Consider the following 8,034-nt stretch of genomic DNA (forward strand, 5'->3'; position numbering starts at 1 on the left):
CATTTTTTTTCCATCTTTTTTCATTGTTGCACAGTTACCTCCCTCACCCCTCTCTCCCAGTCCTTTTTGCAATGTACCTCTTTTCTGGGCTGTTGCTCATGTTATGTAATATCTTATGAGTTTCTTGTTTTTCAGTGCTGTGCAGTATTCCAGTGTGTTTTTCTATATATTCACATGTTGATGGACACTTAGGTTGCTTCCATCTCTCTGCTATTGTGAATAATATAGCAATAAATATGGATGTGTATTTATCTGTTAGGGTGGCAGTTCTGGTTTCTTGAGAGTATATTCCTAGTAGTGGAATTACTGGGTTCAATGGGATTTCTATTTCCAACATTTTGAGAAAGTACAGTTCTAATTTCCTTAGTAGTTGCATAATTTTACACTCCCACCAGCAGTGAATAAGTGTTCCAATCTCTCCACAACCTCATCAGCATTTGTTGTTTTTATTTGTGTCTTTTAAAAAATTAAGAAGGGAGTGTGTGAGGGTTTTAATGATCTCTCCACATCTATTCAATCTGTATGTTGAGCAAATTATTCAGGAAGCTGGAGTCTATGAAGAGGAATGTAGCATCAGAATTGGAGGGAGACTCATCAATAGCCAGTATTATGTTGATGATACAACCTTGCTTGCTGAAAGAAGAGGACTTGAAGCACTTGTTGCAGAAGATCAAGGAATGCAGCCTTCAGTACGGATTTCATCTCAATGTCAAGAAAACAGAGATTCTTACCACTGGACTGATAGGAAATATCATGATGGATGGAGAAGAGATTAAAACTGTCAACAACTTTAACTTACTTGGATCCATAATTAACAATCTTGTTACAAGCAGTCAGGAAATGAAGAGACATGTGGCACTGGGAAAGGCTGCAGTTAGAGACTTCTCCAAATTAATGAGAAATAATGATGTCAGTTTGAGGATTAAGGTGTATCTGATTCGGGCCATTGTCTTTCTGATCAATTGTTATGCATCTGAGAGCTGGACAATGGATAAGGATGACAGAAAAAGAATTGATGACTTAGAGCTTGGTGTTGGAGAATAGCACTGAACATCCCAAGGACAGTGAAAAGAACAAGCAAATATATCTTGGAGAGAGTGCAGCCTAAATGCTCTATGGAGGCAACAATAATGAGGTTTTTCCTCAGTTACTTTGGGCATGTTGCTAGAAGGGACTATTCTTTGGAGAAGGACATGATGCTTGAGTGGAGAGTCAGCAAAGAAGAGAAAGACTCTTGATCAGGTGGATTGACACAGTGACTACTGTAATGGGCTCTACTGTGTAAGGAAGTGTGAGGATGGCACAGGATAGAAAAGGGTACACCCTATGAGTGATACTTGATTTATGGCACCTAACAGCAAAAGACCAAAGAAAAATTGATGGTTTTGAATGGGGTGTTGGGGAGGAATATTGAATATACAAATGGCCCAGCCAAAGGATAAATAAATATGTCTGGAAGAAATGCAGCAATAACACCCTTTAGGAAAGAAGATGCTGAGACACATATTTAGGTTATGTTATCAGAAGGAATCAGTACCTAGAGATACACATGATACTTGGTAGAGAATCAGTAAATAAGAGGAAGACCTCAATGACACAGATTAACACTGTAAGATGCTAGGGCTATTAGTTTAACCATTGTAGAGAATGCCGGAGCATCAGGTAAGGGGTTTGCTCTCTCTTCAAAGTCAGAGATGATGCAAAAAAGATCTAATAAAAACAAACTTACAAATGATAGAAAACTTGGATCCTAGAGAAAAGTTACATATATTTGTAACAGTTGATAAAAGTAGAAGTTATCAAGTATACTTATGTCAGATAAATCTTAGTTAAAAGCAAAGAGTACCAGAGGAAGGTCTGTCTGTGTTTCATTGACTATGCAAAGGTGTTTAACTCTGTGGATCACAACAAACTGTGGCTAACTTTGAAAATAATGGGAATGCCAAAACACTTGAAAAAAAAAAATATATATATGCAAAATCTATACTTAGACCAGGAAGCACTCGTCCAAACAAAGCAAGGAAAACTGCAAGTTTCAAAATTAAGAAAGAAGCACATCAGGGATGTGTCCTTTCTCCATACTTTCTCAATCTTTATGCAGAATAGATTCAAGAGTCTGGACTTTATGAGGATGAACCTGGTATCAGGATAGGAGGAAGACTCATAAAAACCTGCGTAATGCAGATGCTACAGCCTTGCTCACCAAAACTGAAGAGGACCTAAAGAGTTTGCTACAAAAAGATCAAGGAATGCAGTCTTCAATATTGATTGCATCTCAGCATCAAGAAAACAAAAATCTTCACCACCAGGCCAATTCATGATAGATGGGAAAGAGATTGAAATTGTTTACAGTTGTTTCATCCTACCTGAATCAACAATCAGTGCTCTTGGGATCAGCAGTCAGGAAATCAAAATACAAATTGCATTAGGAAAACCCATCTTGTCAGAGATCTCACTAGAGTGCTGGAGAAAAGCAATGTCATTCTAGAGACTAAGGTGTGCCTAATCTAGGCCATGATCTTCGTAATTACTTTCTATGTGTCCAAGAGCTAATCAATGACAAAGGATGACAGAAGAAGAATCAATGTCTTTGAGTTATGGTGCTGGAGAAGAGTTTTATTTAACATACTCTTATTAATGAATTTGGTATCAATATTTCGACTGTGCTGCACATGTAGATTGCTTTTGGTAGAACTGTCATTTTCACAATATTGAGTTTTCCCATACATTTACCCATTTATTTGTTCTTGTAAAAATGTTCAGTAGTTTTCTTTGCATAGGTCTTTTATGCCTCAAGTTAGGTTCACTCCTAAGTATCTCGATTTGTGGTTGACTATTGTAAATAATATTGCTTTGTTTTGGTTTTCTTCTTTGAGTTTTCTGTTACTGGAGAGGAATCCCACTGATATTTGGACCTTATATCTTGTCACTCTAAACTGGTCTACTAGCTCTGTTTTTTTGTTGAGTCTTTGTGGTTTTCAGTGTACACTATGATATCATAGCACTGTTCTGTTCACTTGCCATACAGAGGTAACTCATGGTTGCGGTGAAGTTGAACACTGTGACACTGGTGTGTCAAATGCGATATTAGTTAGCCATGGTAGACAGTGGTTGGTGGAACTCCCCAAATAAAGCCAGTTTGGAAGCAGGAGTGGCATCCACTTTTGAAATAGCTTGCCTCTGGAAACCCTATGAACCTGGAGAAAGGATGAAAGTTATGCAGGTGTTCAGGTCTTTCGTTCATAGGGTTGCTATGAGTCACCTACAACTCGATGGCACTTAACAACAACAACTTAATAACAAGAATTTCCAGGAGAACAAACAGCTCTGTCTGGAGAGGGTGAAACAAGGTTGTTCATTGGAGGTAAGCATTTTAAAACTCTATCTGATATTCTTTGGGCACGTTGCCAGGAGAGACCTACTATTCTTTGTAGAAGGACATCATGCTTGCAAGAGTGGAGGATCAGCACAGGAGAGGAAGAACCTGGATAAAATAGATTTACACAGTGACTGCTTCAATGGGAGCAGGTGTGTCAGAGACAGTGAGGTGAGCTCAGGATAGGGCAGGGTTCAGAGCTGTTATTTATAAGATCACTGCCAACTTGAAGGAACATAACAACAATATACTTATACATGTATTTGTATTTTCTTGGACAGGTTGGGTGTTTCATTTAGTTTTATTATAATACAAATGGCTGGTATGTTTTACTAAAGTTTATAGAAATGTTTGAAAAATAATTTCATAACACACTAATTTTCAAAAGCCTGTTGATTTTGAAAATGGTTCTGATGAAATTTTCTTAATTTGGTGGTTTGAATACTGATTGACTTTACTTTGGGAAGTTATGAGAAAATACATTTCCTTTCTATTTTAAGTAAACATTTTCATCCTTACCCAAGCAGTACAGTTTTCAAGCTGTATCATTTCCAAATATCTTCTCTTTAACTTCTCACTTACACTTTGAATGGTTTCTTAACTTTTCCGAAACTTAGTTTTCTTTTCTGTAAAATAAGAACAACACAACATGGAAAGCCATGGAATTTAGATTACATATCTATTTGAAGTAAAAACAAAATGCCTTAAACTATAAATGTTTACTTATATAGTAGCTTATATCTAGCATAAATATACATGATTATGACTGTGGGTCAGTTCCAGCTCAACAACACACAACAACAACAAACTTGGGCATGCAAATAGCATTTTTTTCCTATTCATGCAATTTTTCTATGCATTTGGGGGAAATGAGATATAAAAATTAGAAAGAAAGAGTATAAGAGTATAACTATTTTTTTAATCTGTTATTTATCAGTTTGAGTCTGATATGGATTTATCTGCTATCATAGATATACAAATATGAATTTATGAATTCCGAGAGAGAGATATGCAAAAGTTTAGTAATCCACATAGTTTCATGGTGACCATTATTATCAAGATCTCTTGATAACAACAGTTGTCAAGAAGTCTTGATAACAACAGTTAAAATAAGTAATTTCTTTTTCATACTTGATATGGATTCAGTCTAAATAGAAAGAAATATGAATCTTAAAATGAGTTCTACTCTTTAAATTGAAGATAGGAAATGTCAGAACAATGGGCAAAATACAACTGAGAAGGACTTCCTGTAACTGCTGGCTTCCAGGGTTCCAGAAGATTAGCCCTGTCATAAGCTTAATTACGATATATAGTGATTAGCTGTTATCTCTGGCTGTTCCCTGTGGCTTTGGTTTTCTGACAGGTCTATCTTAATTGAATATAAATTAGGATTAAAAAATAAAAAGAAAATATGCTATTTTAATCTAACTTTTACAAGTCAGCCAAAATCGCAAATCAGCTAATATTTCTTTTTTTTCAAATTTAACAATGAAAGCAAGGCCACTGGAAAATAACACAGTTTTTAAAAACCTACAACAAAATACAAACTAGTGTATCTCTCAGATACGTTTAAATAAAAGATGTCCTTTTCTTCCAGAGACAAAGGAAGCATTAGTGATAAAAATTTTCAAATTAGAGTGACTGACAATAGAGAGAATCAGACAATGAAGGAGGCTTTCTCATACAAATACATGCATATTAAAATGTGTGCTTATGTGACGTTTTGAAAGAAAAGTTCTGTGATTAACAAATTATAGATAATGTGTATAGCTGTCGAAAACAAACATGTAATTTTCTTATTTATATAATATTTTCCAACAATGCACATGGACTCTTTTTGTGATCAAAAGGACATTATTAAACAAAATTTTAATGAAAAATAATCAGAATATTGAACGAAATTATCTGTCAGTTGGAATTTATAATTGCCAAATGGTGATTATCTTATTTTTCTCTTCTGCGAAAGGAAAAGGCTTAGTTGCTACTGTGTCAGAGCCCTGTGCTTGCACAATTATGACCACAAATTCATTGATACTATTTCCTTCAAGAAGTGCCATTTAATTCCCTACTTTTGAGTATGGTCAAGATTGTGTGACTTATTTTTAACAAATAGAATACACCAGAAATAATGGGATGTCCTTCAGAGTTTAGTTTTAAAATACTTTGGTTTCCATCTGTCTTTGTCTCTCTGATCACTCATCATGAGGAAAACAGTTTCCACAAGAAGATGCTCACATGACAAAGAACAGAGGCTCTCGGTCCAACAATGTGAGGAACTGAAGCCCGGAATAACAAAGAGACTGAGCTCAGAAGTGGATCCTTGACAAATCTTGACAACTCTTGACATGAAATGTCTGCAGCCCTGACTGATAGCTTGAAAGCAGTCTCAGAAGACATTCTGAATCGCTCAGTTAAATAGCATCCAGATATTTCTGAACTCTAGAAATTGGGAAATAAGCATCCTTATTGTGCTAAATTGTTAACTTTTGGGGTGATTTACCACACACATACTAAGTCAGCATATATATATGATTACCAAAAGCAGTCCTGGTAATATATGGTTGCTGTTGTAGTATGTCATCGAGTTGCCTGTGACTAGTAGTGACCCTATGTACACTAGCTCTGAACTCTGCCCTATCCAGAGTCAGTCTCACTGTCTCTACACACCTGTCCCTATTGCCTCAGTCACTGTGCCAATCCATCTAATCTAGGGTCTTCCTCTTCTGTGCTGACCCTCCACCCTTCCAAACATGATGTCCTTATCCAGGAACTAGGAGCTTCACAATCCTTGCCTCCAAGAAGCAGCCTAGTTTCACCCTCTTCAGGATAAGCTTGTTTGTTTTCTTAGTAGTTCATGGTATGTTCAAGACTCTTTCCCAGCACCAAAGGCACTAATTCTTCTTCTGTTAACTCTAGTCACTGTTCAGCTCTCTAATATGGAAGATCATTGCTTGTATCAGGCGTACCTTTGTCTCCAGACTGACATCATTACTCTTTAGCCCTTTGGAGAGATCCCTGACAGCACCTTTTCCCAGAAAAATTAATCTTTTGGTTTCTTTCTTGATGGTATTAAGAGTGTTGACTGTGAATCCAAGCAAGCTGAAATTCTTAATGACTTAAATCCCTTCTCCGTATATCATACTGCTGTCAATTGGCCCAGTGGTGAGAATCTTTGTCTTCTTGATGTTGAGCTTCAATCCATATTGAAGATTACAGTTCTTGACCTTCTTCAGCAAAGACCTTCAGGTCTTCCTCAGTTACAGCAAGCAAGGTTGTGTCATCTGCATAATGCAGGCTGTTGATAAGTCTTCCCTCCAACCTATGGCAAAACTAAAAACAAACCAAAATTTCCTTAAAAAAAACTCAACATTTCCTCAGTCTTGACCATAGACAAAAAGTAAATATATTATTCAAAAAAGTAATGAATACTAGAAATCTAAGCAAAACAAAGCAACTATGTAGTTAAAGAAGACTTTCTACATCAGTCCACAGCATCTATCAGGAAATAAGAAGTAAAAAAAAAAATTTTTAAAAAAATCTAGAAATCAACTATAACTTACAGCATCTATCAGAAAATAAGAAGTAAAAAAAAAAAATCTAGAAATCAACTATAACTTTTATTTCTGGTTTTCCATGCTCTTAAAATCACCAAGTAAGGAATAGATGCAAAAAGTGGATTAATTTAATTGAGAAAGTCTTTAATTCTGAACAATTGGTTATCAATCATGGGTGTTTCCTGAGGATGCAAGGAGTGAGAAAGATCAAAGGAACGTAAAGAGAACTTTTAAAGGCCCATGGCTTTTACTTATATTTAAATTTATATTGTTTGTCTGATTTTATTATTTCTAATTAACTAATCTGCAGTTTGTAGGGAGAATATAAGCAGTCTCCTTGCATGTGATGTACAGCTCAGAAAACTGAGACCAAACAGTATTTTTCTGGATAATAATGGAAAATTAAGATTGTATCAAAATAGATTGACAAATAAAACTCAATAGAATGATGTTGAGAAATCAAGTGAAATAATACAGAAAATTTCCACTTTCAGAAAATGTCAGAGAACTAGTGAAAGCAATACTAGTGTAAAGCTCTGTATGTGTGTGTGTGTGTGTCTGTGTGTGTATAATACATATCCAACAACTCTAACAGGAAACTTCAGTGAAAAAATGTGCCTAAAATAAGAAAGAAATGCAGCCATTTAATTGTAAGCCTTTTAGTTGATATTGGGATTATTTTTTACTCAGCAATATTATTTTTCAATAAAAGCAAAAGACTTCATGTAAAACACTGATTTTTAGAGTTAAATTTTTTCACAAATAATAATTTTTATTTGTCATTATTAAAATAAGAATTGTAAACAGATTCTTGTACTGGTGGCTCATAGCCTCCATCTTGTTCAACTTTAGCACCTGTCTCATCTCCAATAGCTTTCTCAGAGATGCCACTTTCACCATGAAGCTCCATGACTTGGGTTTCTTCAGCATTTTTTGCTTTTCTAACAGAGACAGATCAAACATGCAATCAAGATGCATTGATAATAATGGGTGACTGGAATGCAAAAGTTGGAATAGTGAAGAAGAATCAGTAGTCGGAAAACATGGGCTTGGTGACAGGAATGAGGCTGGAGATAGAATGATTGAATTTTGTAAAATCAATGA

The 8,034-nt window shown here is 35.5% G+C and overlaps 1 pseudogene; it reads right to left on the reverse strand.

The window, feature by feature from the left end:
- Positions 1–7,702: 7,702 nt before the first annotated feature.
- LOC102848373 overlaps positions 7,703–8,034 on the reverse strand; it is a 3,113-nt pseudogene continuing 2,781 nt past the window's right edge.

Source organism: Elephantulus edwardii, unplaced genomic scaffold, assembly GCF_000299155.1.
Source record: "Elephantulus edwardii isolate Elephantulus edwardi_28Jun2011 unplaced genomic scaffold, EleEdw1.0 scaffold00046, whole genome shotgun sequence".
NCBI lineage: Eukaryota > Metazoa > Chordata > Mammalia > Macroscelidea > Macroscelididae > Elephantulus > Elephantulus edwardii.